Here is an 18,118-nt window from a genome sequence, read left to right on the forward strand (position 1 = left end):
TTTCTTTTTCTTCCTTTTAGGAAAAAAAAATCAACCTCATCTTCATTCTTGATTATTTTTCCTGTACACATCCCAGTCATCTCATTAAAGCTGGAGTTCACTTGCATTTATACACATCCAAGGGCCCTCCCAAGCCAGGGTCTCCAGGGCGGGAGCCCGAGGCACCCCAGCCATCTCTGGGGAAACTACAGCTCCCGGTGTGCCCAGTGGCAGCCCTGGGACTACAGCTCCCACCATGCCCCATACTTAAAAACTAAACTACCTACTACTGAAAATATGTGTTTTACTCTGGTTCTCCAAATGGCTTCTTTTGAGTGGAAGAGAAAGATTGAGGAGAAAGTTTCAAAAGCTGCTTCCCAGCAATTTGAAGCAGAAGCTGGGAATGACAAGGATCTGTTTGATGATGACGATGTTAAATTGTTACAGCAAAATCAAATGTAACCAAGACTATTGCTGCTAAGGGCGACTGTTGTATAGTCCTACCCCTGTGTTAGTTAATGTTTATCCAAACAATGTACTAATGAAGATGTGATTGTCAAGAAGTAGAAGCGTAACTGATAAATTGTTAGTTTGACCAACAAGCCTTGAAAAACCATGTGGACTTGCCAAAAGTACCGAGGAAACTAGGGGAAAGGTAATTCCAACAGGGGGAGATCATGACCACTGACCCTAATTATATCACCTACTCAAAGGCAGAGAAAAGAACTGAGCATGCGTTCCAGTTTGCATGCTAGACGAAGAAATCTAAACCAATCATTTATATAGAATAACAGTGCATATGTATTAGAAAGATGAATATGTTAATGTATACATAACCACTGATTTGGAGCTTTGGTGTGCTGTCTTGGGACAGACACCCATATCTGCGCAAATATGCAATAAAATACCTCTGCTCTGTGTGTATATTGGTGTGTTGCACACTGGGTAAATGAACCCCTGGTTTTTGGACAACAAATGGGTGCATGCAACTAAGAGAAGAAGGGAAATTCTCTTAGAATATTGTGTAAAGGAAATTAAGCAGCTGAAGGATGAAGGTGCAAGTTTGGCTGAAAATAGGAGGTGCTAATGCTATCTTACTCTTTTTTTTTTCATTGACTGAATAAGTGTTAAATAGTTTTTTAATCTTTAAACACTAGATATTTTGCTAGCAGCTGCATTCACATTTTTCATATTTGAAAAATTGATCATTCCTTTCATTCTAACTTAACTGTCCAATACTAAATAAGTTTTCTTTGGTGGTGTTGGTAGCTGTGAAATAAAGCCTGTATTCAGTCTCATTTTTGTGTGTTCACGTAACAAAAAAAATGATAGGAGGAGGGAGATGAGAAACTGACTGGATCTGAAAGTTGAAAGGGTAAATAAGTTACCGTGAGATAAGCCGTACTGTAAGTAATGCTTTAGCTACTCTAGTAGCTTTTTCCTGTCCTGTAAATGTGTGGTAATCTTACATTTTGTTATTAAGAGTAAACTTATTTGCATGTATACAGTGCCTAGGCAAATAATGCAAAACAGCTAATGCACTGTAATTATGTCTAATTCTTTTGGAAAGTCAGGTTCAGGTAGCTACTCTGAACATCTTCTGGGAGCAGTACTGAGTATTGAGACTTCAGTGATTTTGGAAGGATATTGCCATTCTATTATGCTTCAAGAAGACAGTAACTTTGGAGTCGGAGAGGGGCAGAGGAGGGAAAGAGACTGTAAATTGCATATTAATTGCATAATTTGACTAGATCTTTTGGGGGATGACGAACGTGGGGGACAGCATGATTTGACCAATCACTACTTAACACACACATACTACTGTTTTGCAAAGCAACTATAATTCTATGGTGTCATCATCCACCTGCTTCTTTCTTGATCTAGATGTCCTCGGAGTTGTTCTTGCTACAGTTACTTATCTATGATGCCAGATAATGGGAGGGTTTCACAGAGGTGTTAGAGGGGCTAGGATGTTGGCATTATCTTGGTAGTCCGGGGTATCATTTATTCTTCAGGATGGGGGCTGTCCTTCTCCTTGCAATGAGCTAGGGTCCTTTAGTCATGCTTACTTAACCATGACTATGCAGTATACAATGTAAGCTCTCACGCTCTCTTTCATACAATTTCATACTATAAAGACTAATTGGTACAATAGTTAGGGAATGAGATTTTCCTACCAATACAGAGATTGTGTTTTTAAGCTTGAGAAAGTAGAAGTATTTCTAAATGCTTTCATTCTACATCTGGTAATCACTAATATTTACTGTACTTAAAAATCAACTTCTATTTAATATATGTATTTCTCTCATATCTCCTTTCCCACCTTTGCCCTCCTTGTATTTTGCTTTGGATGTTGTATATTGTAGTATACTCTTCTCTATATTTTGGTGTTCTTTTTTATTTATTTGCTTTTGCCTATTATGTAAAGTGCAATAAATCTCTTGTATGACAGCAAATAATCTGTTGAATATGTGGTTTAGGGCAGGGAGATACAGACTGCTGTATATTTATTTTGAGCAGCAGGTAATTTTTGGTGATCTTAATATTTTAAGTTGGGACAAAACTCAGTCTCCAAGACTAAGATTTTCCTTTTTCTATCAGGAAACAATACAAAAACTTAACACATTCATAAGTAGCAACATTGTGGGTTTTCTGCAAATTTAATGAGATCTATATCTCATCAGAAGCACTTATGAGAGCTACTGAAAACCACAAAATGTTTTGTAACAAATTAAAATGCAACTTTCAGGAGGCTTTTTACTTGCTTTGGTGTTAACACATATCTGAGGCTTAACAGAAGTTCTAACTTGTATTTTCCATCAGTTACTCTAGCACACTCTGTAGAGTTTGGGCAAATATGGTAGTATGGTGTTGTCAAGGCACAAAACTTTCAGGCAGATCTGTCTTTTAAAAAAGATTTCACATATATCAGAGGCTAAACTCACAGTGGGAGGCTTTTATTACTTGAACAGGTGGCATAGTTGACATTCCTTTCAGTCTGCTTCCTCAAGTTCCCTGTAATGGTATGTTTATTCTCTCTGGTGGAAAGTGGTTGTTCTAATTGTGTTTTAGACTTACATGGTCTATTTTTTTGAATGTACCTTTATACAACATAAGCAGATTCATGTGAAGAAGTAAATAATGTAGATTGTTTCCTGGAATATCAAAGTATAATAACAGTTAAATATTTGATGTGGATGGTGTACCATTCAGGTAAAAGGATGGTATTTGTTCCATTGAAGAACCTCAGAAGAAAAACAAAGACTGAACACTAGAGGGAAACCAAAGTGATGTCTTAGTTGGTGTTACTTGTGAAGAAAGGGATCCTAGAAGAAAACAGACTTGGGAAGAAGTAAGAGGCTAAATAAAGGAAAGAATAGAAAGTAATAAATTCAACTTCACTTCTTATGGAAAAGAGACTCCAAGGTAATGTGCATGGCAAAATTAATATAATGAAAGATTAATTTTACAAGTGGATCTACTATTACTTAGCTAGAATAGTGATTAACTCCTTTATGCTTGTTCTGGTTTCAGCTGGGATAGAGTTAATTTTCTTCCTAGCAGCTGGTATAGTGCTGTGTTTTGGATTTAGGATGAGAATAATGTTGATAACACACTGATGTTTTTAGTTGTTGCTACGCAGTCAAGGACTTTTCAGCTTCTCATACTGGCCTGCCAACATGAAGACGGGGGCACCCAAGAAGCTGGGAGGGGACACAGCCCGTACAGCTGTCCCAAACTGGCCAAAGGGATATTCCATACCATATGATTTTACCATTATTATAAATATTATTATAAATTGTTTTGGAGGTGGTAGCCTGCTATGGGTTTTCAGCTTTTGTGGGAGCTGCTTGGGAAGTGTTTATATGTACCCAGTGTAATGTATAATTAAACCTGTTAAGCTGAGAGAGAAAAAGAAGAAAAATGGTGCTGAAGAGAACAATTTCTGATCTATATTTTAATCTTTTTGAGGGAAAGGAAGGAAGATGGGGAGACTGCCAGAAACAGGTGTTGAACTAGGTTGATTATCCCAGTGGATCTAATATTGTGGAACACATGGTTTAGGAAATTCTGACCTAGAAGCTTGCTCAATAGGCAGTTATGAAGATAACTTGTGAATGAGTGATCTTGCTGTCAGAACAGAAAGAAAAGGCAGATATGTGGAAGAAGTGTCACATTTGTGTGTTCTTGGGATGCATGGGAAAGAGCAATTAAACAAACATATACAAACATACACACTCTTTTGGGAACCAGAATATTGTCTGTTGGTGGAAAGAACGGAGAATATTCCAGAGGATAAATTGGTTTTGTTTATATGAAAGTTATAATGCTGGCATATTATCCAAATTGAGACATCAGCATGGATGTGCCCACAAACACTGGAATTAAAAAAACTCCAACATAACTAGGTTATTTTTTTGTTGATAGTCCTATACTGTTTTAAATCCAGCACAATCCAAAAGGATAAAGGTTCATGTGCTCAGCCTCAGTATTTTGAACACAGCAGCTTGCAATTACAGTGTATTTTGGCTGGTAGGTAGGTAGCCTTTGTTTAAGAATGGATTTAGGCAAGATTAAATAATGGAGTATAATGTCTTCAAGCATGTGGTGCGTGAAGAGCTAAGAGCAAGGAGAGGAAAACTTCTGTGTCAGACTAGTATCTTCAGTATAATTGACTTGCATATTCATATAGATGGTTTTGCATCCCCCCACACCCCGTTTTCAAACTACAAACATTTTTGTAGCTGGTCCAGTAGGTGGAGATAGAGTTCTCTTCAATACACGCTGAAGATGTCCAAAAAATGCTCATCTAAATATTTCATTTTCTTTTGCAAATAGACACTATTGGTTTAAAGTTCTTATTAATTTGCATTTAATTTTTCAATTTTGCTAAATAAAAGTTAATATTGCTCTCACTTCTGATGATACTTATTTATTATTCCATATTGTACTAAAAAAAAATTCTCAATCTAAAGCGAGTAATTGTTTGGGAAGATCATAGTTTCAACAGGAACACTCTGTTTTGGCTGAGCTTATAGAAATTCACCTATGTTAAAATAAATATTTGATGTCACTTTGTCACTTGATATGTAAATTCTTTCCTTTAGCTTTTGCAGCAGTAAATTAAACAAGGACACATCAAAGTGCTATGAACAGACCAGATAATAGGTCAATCTTCATGAAGTGGTTTACTTTTCTAGGGAAATTAATCTTTTAGAATTACTCAATTTAATTTTCTAATCTATTATTTTTTAAAAAAAATCCAACTTTTGTAAAATGCTACTTAATCCACATTTTACAGGTGAGACTGACTCCGCCCCCCCAATGCTAATATGCTAGCATCACTTTCACAGATTCACAGATTGGTAGGGGTTGGAAGGGACCTCTAGAGATCATCTAGTCCAACCCCCCTGCTAGAGCAGGATCACCTAGAGCAGGTTGCACAGGATCGCATCCAGGCAGGTTTTGAATATCTCCAGAGAAGGAGACTCCACAACCTCTCTGGGCAACCTGTTCCAGTGCTCTGTCACCCTCAAAGTGAAGAAGTTTTTTCTCATGTTCAGATGGAACTTCCTGTGTTCCAGTTTGTGTCCATTGCCCCTTGTCCTGTCACTGGGCACCACTGAAAAGAGTCTGGCCCCATCCTCTCAACATCCACCCTTTAGATATTTATAAGCATTGATGAGATCTCCTCTCAGTCTTCTCCAGGCTAAACAGACCCAACTCTCTCAGCCTTTCCTCATGAGAGAGATGCTCCAGTCCCCTAATCATCTTCGTAGCCCTTCACTGGACTCTCTCCAATAGTTCCCTGTCTTTCTTGTACTGGGGTGCCCAGAACTGGACACAATATTCCAGATGTGGCCTCACTAGGGCAGAGTAGAGGGGGAGGATAACATCCCTCAACCTGCTGACCACGCTCTTCTTAATGCACCCCAGGATACCACAAGGTATCTTCTTGGCCACAAGGGCACGCTGCTGTCTCATGGAGAGCTTGTTGTCGACCAGGACTCCCAGGTCCTTCTCTGCAGTGCTGGTTCCCAGCAGGTCAACCCCTAACCTGTATTGGTTACACTTCAACATGTGTAGCTTATGATTCCTTAGCTATAAGGATTCCTAAGCTGTAACTGAGTTCCTCACTAGACACAGTAAGGTGTCAGTGTAAGATGATGAGAGCCACAGTCCTTTAAAAAGTGTTTAGTGTAGTGGTAAGCTAAGTGTTACAAAATAAAAAAAAAATCCATTTAGCAGATGAAGCAGAAGAATAATACCTATTTTTAAAAGTCAAAACCCTTTTCCATCGTGTTTTTATAATGTTTTTATCTGTTCAATTTACCCATGTCTTTCAGGTTTAGATTATGATAAGCACTTGAGTTAGGAAAGTGCTAAAGTAATAAAGTTGCTTTCAGATTATCTTGATAATTCATTTTGATGCAACTAACATGGCAAAGGGCAAAGATCATTGTGTCCAAATTGCTTTTTAATTTTCATTCAATAAAACTGATGTTATTCATAGTGTTAATAAAGAGGTTTCTCAGACGATCCAACAGCTGTCTTTGGCAGAAACATTTCAGCAGTTTAATAGGCTTAATTACGTTACACAGTAAATGAGAAGTGTGGCATGGATGCACAGGGAGCTCCTGACAAAAGCCAAACATAAAATGGATATGTACAAGAGGTGGAAGCAGGGTCACGTGATCCAGGAGGACTATAGAGACCCTGTCTGAGTAAGCAGGGATGGGATTAGGAAAGCCAAAGCCTACCTGAAGTTGAATCTGGGGAGGGATGTGAAGGGCAACAGGAAGAGCTTCTACAGGTGTATCAGCAGCAAAAAGACGACTAGGAAAAATGTGAGTCATCTGCTGAATGGAGCAGAGGATCTAGCAGCAAAGGATGCAGAACAGGCTGAAGTATTTAATGCTGCCTTTGCCTCTTTCTTTACTGATAAGACTTGACTTCAGGAACCCCAGGCCCCTGAGACCAGAGGGGAAATCTGGAAAAAGGAAGACTTGCCCTTGGTGGAGGAGGATCAGACAAGGAAATGTTTAGACAAACCTGACATGCACAAATCCATGGGACCTGATGGGGTGCATCCATGAGTGCTGAGGGAGCTGGTTGATATCATTGCAAGGACTCTTCAATTGTATTTGAAAGGCCATGAGAGGTTATCGGGAGTAGCTGGCATTGATTAGTGAAGGGGGAATCATGCTTGACCAACCTGATAGATGACAGGTTGCCTAGAGGGTGGTGTGGACTTTCCATCCTTGTTGATACTCGAAACCTGACTTGACAATGTCCTAAGCAGCCTGCTTTAGTTTACCCTGCTTTGAGCAGGAGATGTGGACTAGATGATCTCCAGAGGTCCCTTCCAATCTTATATTTTATAAAAACTACAGGTGCATTTAGAATACAGAAGGTAGTTCCTCAGACTTGAATTTGGCTGTACAGGTCTGTCCTGGTTTCAGCTGAGAGGGTTAATTTTCTTCACAGTAGCTAGTATGGGGCTATGTTTTGGATTTGTGCTGGAAACAGTGTTGATAATATAGAGATGTTGTTGTTATATGGACCTATTGTTGAGCAGTGTTTACACAGAGCCAAGGCCTTTTCTGCTTCTCGCACTGCCCTGCCAGAGGGATGGCTGGGGGTGCACAAGAAGTTGGGAGGAGACACAGACAGGACAGGTGACCCAGACTGACCAAAGGGATATTCCATACCATATGACGTCATGCTCAGTTTATAAGGGGCTTGGGGGAAGAGGATGGGGGGGGTGGCAGCATTCGTAGTGATGGTGTTTGTCTTCCCAAGTAACCATTATGTGTGATGGAGCCCTGCTTTCCTGGAGATGGCTGAACACCTGCCTGCCCATGGGAAGTGGTGAATTAATTCCTTGCTTTTGCTTTGCTTGTGTGCGCAGCTTTTGCTTTCCCTATTAAACTGTCTTTATCTCAACCCACGAGTTTTCTCACTTTAACTTTTCCAATTCTCTCCCCCATCCCGATGGAGAGGAGTGAGCGAGTAGCTGCATGGTGCTCAGCTGCCGGCTGGGGTAAAACCATGACAACTTGGAAGGAAAGAGTCTAATTACTAGACAAATGCCTGAATCTTATGTATTGGTTGTGCAAAATGGAAGTGAGAACGTACTAGGCACTCATCCCTACTATTCCTTGTAGGCTGAAAATAAGTGGTATCAGTCCTGGATGTAATTTGCATGTCAGGTATTATTAGCTATTCCATATAGTGCTTACCTCTTTCAGAATGAATGACCAATACCAGTATTCTCCAAATAAAATGAAAAATTTTAATCTCAGTGATTATTAGCTTTGATTAGATTGATTGTTTTCTAAGGAAAATCATGCAAAAATGCAGAGAAAATAGGTAGGCTTATCACTCTAAGTAAAATTATATAATATGAATAGGGGCTTGATTAAAATTGTTATGACTTCTAGTCAAAATACCTGATCACTTTTTAATGGTTTTCAGTGTTTAGCATTATTGTGTGCTGTGTGTATATATGTCAGTCTCATGAGAAGAATCACAATATCTATAATATCATGCTCAATTTTCTAATATGGTGTTTAAATATCATGTCAAAGATTTTTACACAAAGAACCATACCTCTCCACCTCTGGATGGTGCCCAGCACACTAATACCATATAGTGACAGAGATAATGCCCCTCTTTCTTACTTTCTGAAAAACAATCATAGAAATTTTGTTTTCATGAAGAACTGAAGTTTGCTCTTTTGAAACCAGTTCAAACTCATAATTTTTACAGGTTGCCATTCTTAGCATGTATTAGACTTGTTTTCATGCCAGTCTCTGGAGTTTACTAGCTGTAGCAACTAAATGGCAAATCTTAGAAAATGTTTAGTTTGTCTTTGACCTCTCAGCTGGTAATAGAAATCTAATGTAGTAGACCATGGCTTAAATTTCTGTCTTCTGCAAAAATTATGAAATGACAGTTAAGACAAAATACAGTTCATAGCTATACATTTTTATAAAATAGATTCTTTGGATAAAAGATGTTGGTGATGAATAATGGCTTGTATTCAGCTGGCTCCACAATCTGATTTTACTGTTAAAAATGGAAGACATCTATTAAATATGTTAAATAGCATAGACTTACTGAAAGGAGTTCTGCAGCCTAGGCTTCTCTGTAGGAAGTTGTATTTGTCTGGAAGCTTTAATACAACCTTTCCTTTTCCTGGCAATAGGCTCTTGTAATTCACCCTGTATTGGATTTGCATGGCAATGTTTTGGTAGCAGGGAGGCTACAGGGGTGGCTTCTGTGAGAAACTGCTAGAAGCCTCCCCCATGTCTGATAGAGCCAATGCCAGCCAGCTCCAAAATGGACCCACCGCTAGCCAAGGCCGAGCCAATCAGCAATGGTGGTAGTGCCTCTGTGATAGGGGGGAAAAAACTGCACAACACCAGCAACAGTCAGAAGAGAGGAGTGAGAAGATGTGAGAGAAACAACTCTCCAGACACCAAAGTCAAGTGAAGGGAGGGGGGGAGGTGCTTCAGGCACCAGAGCCGAGATTTCCCTGCAGCCTGTGGAGAAGACCATGGTGAGGCAGGCTGTCCCCCTGCAACCCACGGAGGACCCCATGCTGGAGCAGATGGATGCGCCTGAAGGAGGCTGTGACCCCATGGGAAACCCATGCTGGAGCAAGCTCCTGGCAGGACCTATGGACCTGTGGAGAGACAGGAGCCCATGCTGGAGCAGGTTTGCTGGCAGGACTTGTGACTGCCTGGGGGACTTAGGACCCCATGGGAGACCCATGCTGGAGCAGTCTGGTCCTGAAGGACTGCACTCCATGGAAGAGACCCACGCTGGAGCAGTTTGTGAAGAACTGTCTCCCGTAGGAGGGGCCTCATGCTGGAGCAGAGGAAGAGTGTAAGGAGTCCTCCCCCTGAGGAGGAAGGAGCGGCAGAAACGATAGTTATAATATTTTAAGTATCCAAAGAGAAGTAAAGTATTTTTATTGCTGAAATGAAGTTTTAAATACAAAGCTTTAGTTCCTTAACATAGTTTCAACAGTACTTCCTCTGAAAGCAGCAGGAAGAAAGATTTAGAAGAAAAACTGTTATGCTGTGTTTTAAACAATTTTGAGGTCTTGAGAATTATTTGTTCAGATAGCCTCGGGTACCATCTGTTGTTTTCTTAGTTGAGTAGGCATTTAATCCTTTTAATCTTTTAAATATTTGTCCACAAATGACTGACAGCTCTGTCTCCCTCACCTCATGTTATGGTCCCACTGGTTCTCAGAAATGAGTCATAGGAACTATGACAAAAAGTCAAAAGCTGTCCACAGCACCAGTATTTCTCTACCTTGCTAAAAATGACTTATTGCCAAAATACGATGATCAAGGGTAGGTTATTAACAGGGAAAACATTTTGGGAGAGATGATACACAAAAAGCAATAGTCTTTGGTTTGCTCACATTCTATTCTAGGCAGTTCCATTTCATCTAGATGACATGCTCTTTTTATCTGCACTAAATAATGTAATTCCCCTTCATTTTCTTTCCCTCTATTACTTCTAGCTTCTTTACAATGCTTGCTGATGTTGACATTAGAGTAACAAAGACAGAAGCTACATACGAAAACACAGAGTAAAAGACAGGAAACATGGTTCTCTATGGCATTTTGAGACTTAAAAGGCAATTTTAATTTATTATTCATGAAAGGACCTATTGTCCTGGTTTCGGCTGAGACAGAGTTAATTTTCTCTCTAGTAGCTGGTATAGTGTTGTGTTTTGGATTTAGTATGAGAATAGGGTAGGGAAGCCAAGCAACTGGGATCCCTGTCTAGGGAAGGGATCATTGACAAGGCAATTGGGAAGAAGACACAAGCCCTCAGCCTCTGGAGGCAACTTCTTTAAAGCATGAGGGAAAGGTATCCCTTCAAAGAATATGTTATATGTCACCCAGGCAAGTGGACCACGATGGAGAGAGGTATCCAGTACCTGAGGGAAATAGCCATGTGGGAGATGGTTTATTATGACCCAGACAATGTGCAGTTACCCACAGATCCAGATGAAGTCCAATGTACCTGACCTATGTGGCAGAGGTTTGTACAGAGCGGACCACCAGTCGCCAAAGAGTGCAGCTCCGGTGCCGGCCTGACCCGCAGCAGAGTGGCAGATCTAGGTGTACAGGGGTTTTTTCCTGACTTTCCAGAGGCAGGGAAACGCCAGGGACACAGAAGAGACCCGCCAAGAGCCAGCTGCTCTCACGGGCACCGCTGACAAGACCTGGGCGTTACCAAAGCAATGGCGCCCACCCCCGACGCCTATAAAAAGCAGCTTAGGGAGCACTAGCGACCCGGAGCACTGGTGAACAGAGCGGGCAAACAGAGCGTGGCGCGTCAGCCAGGGCGTGGTGCAGCAGTTCGCGCAGGCAGGGCATGCAGGCAGGCCTAGTCTACCTGCTCAAGAGGGGAGTCCACCGGTGGTCATCACTCACTCATAGAAGGAGTTCAGCCATGGCGCCCACCAGGCAGAAAGCCCTAAGCTCTGTGCTCACCAGGAAGCACGTGGTAACCCAGACAGAGCTGCCACAGAAGCATGCAGCCACCCAGCTCTCAGGCTGCAGGGAGTGCCTGAACTTGGCACTGGCAGGGGAAAGCAGCAGTGAGACTGGCTGCCTGAGGTGTGACCAGGCGGACGACCTGCTCAGCCTGGTGGCAGAACTCCGTGAGGAAGTGGAGAGGTTAAGGAGCATCAGAGAGGCTGAGAGAGAGATAGACTGGTGGAGCCAAGCTCTGCCCTCCCTGAGGCAGAAACAGGGACAGCTAACAGACCAAAGCCAAAGTGAAGGGGACCCTGTATCCTCCCCTTGCCAGGCAGAAGGCAGCAGCCTCAAAGAGGGGAGTGAATGCAAACAAGTCCATGCGCGGCGTGGCAGGCAAACCTTCTCCTCCTCACCCACCTCGCCTTCCCACGTACCCCTGTGCAACAGGTGCAAGGATCTGGCTGTGGAAGGCCACTTGAGCGAGGATATGGATGACAGTCAGGCTACTCCAGAGGTAGCACCTAGGCCCCAAAGGCCCATGCCTCGGGTCGTGACCACCCCAACAAAGAAGAAAAGGAGAGTTATAGTCGTAGGGGACTCCCTTCTGAAGGGTACAGAGGGCCTGATATGCAGGGCAGACCCTCCTCTCAGAGAAGTCTGCTGCCTCCCCGGGGCCCGTGTTAAGCACATCGCTAGGAAACTCCCCAGCCTGGTGCAGCCCTCTGACTATTACCCACTGCTGCTCCTCCATGTGGGTGGGGATGAAGCAGAGACATGCACCACGAAAGCGATCAAAAGGGACTTCAGGCTCTTAGGGCAGTCACTGAAGGATTCGGGAGCGCAGGTAATATTCTCCTCCCTCCTTCCAGTTGAGGGCAGCAATGGTGGGAGGAACAGGTGGACGCAGTCCATAAATGCATGGCTCCGTGGCTGGTGTCAGCGCCACAACTTTGGGTTCTTTGACAATGGGGCGGCCTATACGGCACCAGGCCTGATGAACCCTGATGGGATTCATCTCTCTCAAAGGGGGAAGAGGATCTTTGCCCAGGAACTATCAGGGCTCATCGACAGAGCTTTAAACTAGGCTCAAAGTGGGAGGGGGATAACATCAGGCTTGCCAGCGACATGTTGTGGGATGATGTGCCCAGGTTGGAGGAATGGGGCGCTAGCGAGGGCCCTCAGCCTACTGCTCAGAGACGTGCTGGACACACTACAGCATGCTCGAAGCCTAGAGGAGATGAGCCAGGGGCTCCGAACGCAACAGGAACCGATGGGGTAACACTGGGAAGATACATCAAAAGAATCCCAGCCACCCCAGCCAATAAGTCAGCCTCATCGGGGGCACAACTGAAATGCCTCTACGTGAACGCACGGAGCATGGGGAACAAACAAGAGGAACTGGAGACGTGTGTGCGCCTGGAAGGCTATGGCCTTATTGGCATTACAGAGACGTGTTGGGATAGCTCCTGTGACTGGAGTGTTGAAATGGAAGGGTACAGGCTCTTTAGGAAGGACAGGCAGGGCAGATGAGGAGGGGGTGTCGCCCTCTATGTCAGTGACCAGCTGGAGTGCATGGAGCTCCACCTGGGGATGGATGAGGAGCCCAAGGAGAGCCTATGGGTCAGGATTAAAGGGAGGGCTGGGGCAGGGGACATCATAGCGGGGGTCTGCTACAGGCCACCTGACCAGGGGGACTGAGCAGATGAAGCCCTCTATAGGCAGATAGGAGCAGCCTCACGCTCACAAGCCCTGGTCCTTGTGGGGGACTTCAACCACCCTGACATCTGCTGGAGGGACAACGCAGCAGGGCACAAGCAATCCAGGAAGTTCCTGGAATGTGTCGATGACAACTTCCTCCTCCAAGTGATAGAGGAGCCCACGAGGAGAGGTGCCATGCTGGACCTTGTTCTCACCAACAAGGAGGGCCTGGTAGGGGATGTGAAGCTCAAGGGCAGCCTTGGCTGCAGTGACCACGAAATGGTGGAGTTCGAGATCCTCAGGGCAGCGAGGAGGGCACGCAGCAAGCTCACTACCCTGGACTTCAGGAGAGCAGACTTTGGCCTCTTGAGGGATCTGCTTGGTAGAATACCATGGGACAAAGCCCTGGAAGGAAGAGGGGCCCAAGACAGCTGGCTAATATTCAAGGGTCACCTCCTCCAAGCCTAGGAGCGATGCATCCCAACAAAGAGGAAGTCAAGCCAAAACACCAAGAGGCCTGCATGAATGAACAAGGAGCTCCTGGGCAAAGACAAACACAAAAAGGAAGACTACAGAGGGTGGAAGCAAGGGCAGGTAGCCTGGGAAGAATACAGAGAACCTGTCCGAGCAGCCAGGGATCAGGTTAGGAAAGCCAAAGCCCTGATAGAAATTAGTCTGGCCAGGGATGTCAAGGACAACAAGAAAAGCTTCTAGAGGTATGTTAGGGATAAAAGGAGGACCAGGGAAAATGTGGGTCCCCTCCGGAATGAAAGGGGTGACCTGGTTACCCAGGATATGGAGAAGGCTGAGGTACTCAACGACTTCTTTGCCTCAGTCTTCACTGGCAAATGCTTGAGCCACACTGCCCAGGTCACAAAGGCAGGGACTGGGAGAATGCAGAACCGCCCACTGTAGGAGAAGACCAGGTTCGAGAATATCTAAGGAACCTGAAGGCGCACAAGTCCATGGGACCTGATGAGATGCATCCGCGGGTCTTGAGGGACCTGGGGGATGAAGTGGCCAGGCCACTCGCCATCATATTTGGAGAAGTCCTGGCAGTCTGGCGAAGTTCCCGCCGACTGGAAGAGGGGGAACATAACCCCCATTTTTAAGAAGGGTAAAAAAGGAAGACCAAGGGAACTACAGGCCGGTCAGTCTCCCCTCTGTGCCTGGCAAGATTATGGAGCAGACCCTCCTGGAGACTATGCTCAGGCACATGGAAAACAAGGAGGTGATTGGTGACAGCCAACACGGCTTCACTAAGGGCAAATTGTGCCTGACAAACTTGGTGGCCTTCTATGATGGGGTTACAGCGTTGGTGGACAAGGGAAGGGCAACTGACGTCATCTACCTGGACTTGTGCAAGGCATTTGACACTGTCCCGCATGACATCCTTGTCTCTAAATTGGAGAGACATGGATTCGATGGATGGACCACTCGGTGGATAAGGAATTGGCTGGATGGTCACACTCACAGAGTTGTGGTCAATGGCTCAATGTCCAAGTGGGGAACAGTGACGAGTGGTGTTCCTCAGGGGGTCAGTAGTGGGACCGGCACAGTTCAACATCTTTGTCAGCGACATGGACAGTGGGATCGAGTGCACCCTCAGCAAGTTTGCTGACGACACCAAGCTGTGTGGCATGGTCGACACGCTGGAGGGAAGGGATGCCATCCAGAGGGACCTTGACAGGCTGGAGAGGTGGGCCTGTGCGAACCGCATGAAGTTCAACAAGGCCAAGTGCAAGGTCCTGCACGTGGGTCGGGGCAATCCCAAGCACAACTATAGGCTGGGCGAGGAATGGATTGAGAGCAGCCCCGAGGAGAAGGGCTTGGGGGTATTGATTGATGAGAAGCTCAACATGAGCCGGCAGTGTGCGCTTGCAGCCCAGAAAGCCAACCTTGTCCTGGGCTGCATCCAAAGAGGCGTGACCAGCAGGTCGAGGGAGGTGATCCTGCCCCTCTACTCGGCTCTTGTGAGACCCCACCTGGAGTACTGTGTCCAGCTCTGGGGGCCCCAGTACAGGAGAGAGACATGGAGCTATTGGAGAGAGTCCAGAGGAGGGCCATGAAGCTGATCAGAGGGCTGGAGCACCTCTCCTATGAGGACAGGCTGAGAGAGTTGGGATTGTTCAGCCTGGAGAAAAGGCGGCTCCGGGGAGATCTAATTGCGGCTTACCAGTACCTGAAGGGGGCCTACAGGCAAGATGGTGAGGGATTGTTTATGAGGGAGTGTAGTGACAGGACAAGGGGTAATGGGTTTAAGCTGAAGGAGGGTCGATTTAGATTAGATGTTAGGAAGAAATTCTTTACTGTGAGGGTGGTGAGGCAGTGGAACAGGTTGCCCAGAGAGGTTGTGGAGGCCCCCTCCCTGGAAGTGTTTAAGACCAGGTTGGATGAGGCTTTGGGCAACGTGGTCTAGTGGAGGGTGTCCCTGCCCGCAGCAGGGGGGGTTGGAGCTAGATGATCTTTGAGGTCCCTTCCAACCCAAACCATTCTATGATTACTTCCTCCTACTTTTGTTTCCCTGTATATAATAAAAAACCCCCACATTTTAGATGCACTCCTGAGCTCTGTGAATACATAGATGTGTAATATGTCAAAATGTATTTTTAATTTAACAGCTTCAACACAACTTATTTTCAGATTCTCTCAGGAGGACCAATTGAAAGCAGAGTGAATACAGTATATTTGTTACATGCTAAGAGAACAGCAGCGCAAGATTTCTCTTTTTGTTTAGATAGATAGAGCCTAAGTAGATACACTCGATTATCCAAAAGCATTAACTATACTTCATTTAAAATATAAGAAAGTGCAGTCAGGTGCACTCCTAACTCCTAGGGTTAGGTTGAAACCTGGCTGAAAATATCTTCAGTGATTTGTACAAAAACTGATACATTTGTTGACTGCTGATCCTTCAGTACTGACAAAGCAGTATGCTACTTTTGGAAATTCATGATGAAACCAAAGCAATCATAGAACAGCCTCAGAAGCTTAAAGTATCAGAAGTTTTTGGTGGTTTGTTTTTTTTTTAAGTATTTTCTCTTCAAAGCACCTGAAAATCCTCTAAACTGTTGCAGTGATTACTATTTTGTAAATTCCCCAAAATTTCATAATAGCATCTTATGATCACTTTTTTTAAAGCTGAGTTTGAGATACATCTGAGTGACCAAGTATCATACCATGTAGGGTGCAAGTTTATCAGGTATCAATCCATAATGATTCATCACAAAATAAAAGTTCTATAAGCAGCTGGGAGAAGTATCACAATCACTAGCCCTTGTTCTCGTGGGGGACTTCAACTTACCAGATGTCTGCTGGAAATACAATACAGCGGAGAGGAAACAGTCCAGGAGGTTCCTGGAGTGTGTGGAAGATAACTACCTGACACAGCTGGTGAGTGAGCCAACTAGGGAAGGTGCCCCACTGGGCCTATAGCTTGCAAACAGACCAAGAGCTGTGGGTGATGTGATGGTTGGAGGCCATCTCAGGCATAGTGATAATGAAATGATAGAGGTTTTGATTCTTGGAGAAGTAAGGGGAGGGGTCAGCAGAACTGCCACCTTGGACTTCCTGAGGGCAGACTTTGACCTGTTTAGGAGATTGGTCGACAGAGTCCCTTGGGAGGCAGTCCTAAAGGGCAAAGGAGTCCAGGAAGGCTGGACAATCTTCAAGAACAAAATCTTAAAGGTGCAGGAGCAGGCTGTCCCCATGTGCCGAAAGATGAGCCGGCAGGGAAGAAGACCGGCCTGGCTAAACAGAGAGCTTTGGCTGGAACTCAGGAAAAAAAAGAGTTTATGATCTTTGGAAGAAGGGGCAGGCAACTCAGGAGGACTACAACAATGTCATTAGGCTATGCAGGGAGAAAATTAGAAGGCCCAAAGCCCAGATAGAACTTAATCTGCCTACTGCAGTAAAAGACAGTTAAAAATGTTTCTATAAATACATTAACAACAAAAGGATGACTAAGGAGAATCTCCATCCTTTGTTGAATGTGGGGGGGAAACATAGTGACAAAGGATGAGGAAAAGGCTGAGGTACTTAATGCCTTCTTTTCCTCAGTCTTTAGCAGTAAGACCAGTTGTTCTCTGGGTACCCAACCCCCTGAGCTGGAAGACAGGGATGGGGAGCAGAATGAAGCCCCCATAATCCAAGGGGAAATGGTTTGCAACCTGCTACACCACTTTTAGACACACACAAGTCTATGGGGCCAGATGGGATCCACCCAAGGGTACTGAGGGAGCTGGCGGAAGTGCTCGCCAAGCCACTTTCCTTCATTTATCAGCAGTCCTGGATAACCAGGGAGGTCTCGGTTGACTGGAGGTTAGCCAATGTGATGCCCATCCACAAGAAGGGCTGGAAGGAGGATCCAGGGAACAACAGGACTGTCAGTCTGACCTCAGTGCTGGGGAAGGTTATGGAGCAGATCATCTTGAGTGCCGTCACATGGCACACACAGGACAACCAGGTGATCAGGCCCAGTCAGCATGGGTTCATGAAAGGCAGGTCCTGGTTGACTAACTTGATCTCCTTCTATGACAAGGTGACCCTCTTAGTGGATGAGGGAAAGGCTGTGGATGTTATGTACCTGGACTTTAATAAAGCCTTTGACACTGTTTCCCACAGCATTCTCCTGGAGAAACTGTCTGCTCATGGCATGGATAGGAATACTCTTCACTGGGTAAAAATCTGGCTGGATGGCTGGGCCCAAAGAATTGTGGTGAATGGAGTTAAATCCAGTTGGCAGCCGGTCACAAGTGGTGTTCCCCAGGGCTGAGTACTGGGGCATTGGAACAGGATGCCCAGGGAAGTGGTTGAGTCACCATCCCTGGAGGTATTTAAAAGACATGTAGATGTGGTGCTTAGGGACATGGTTTAGTGGTTGGACTTGATCTTAAAGGTCTTTTCCAACCAAAATGATTATATGACTG

This window comes from Balearica regulorum, chromosome W (genome assembly GCF_011004875.1).
Source record: "Balearica regulorum gibbericeps isolate bBalReg1 chromosome W, bBalReg1.pri, whole genome shotgun sequence".
In the NCBI taxonomy this organism is placed as follows: Eukaryota; Metazoa; Chordata; class Aves; order Gruiformes; family Gruidae; genus Balearica; species Balearica regulorum.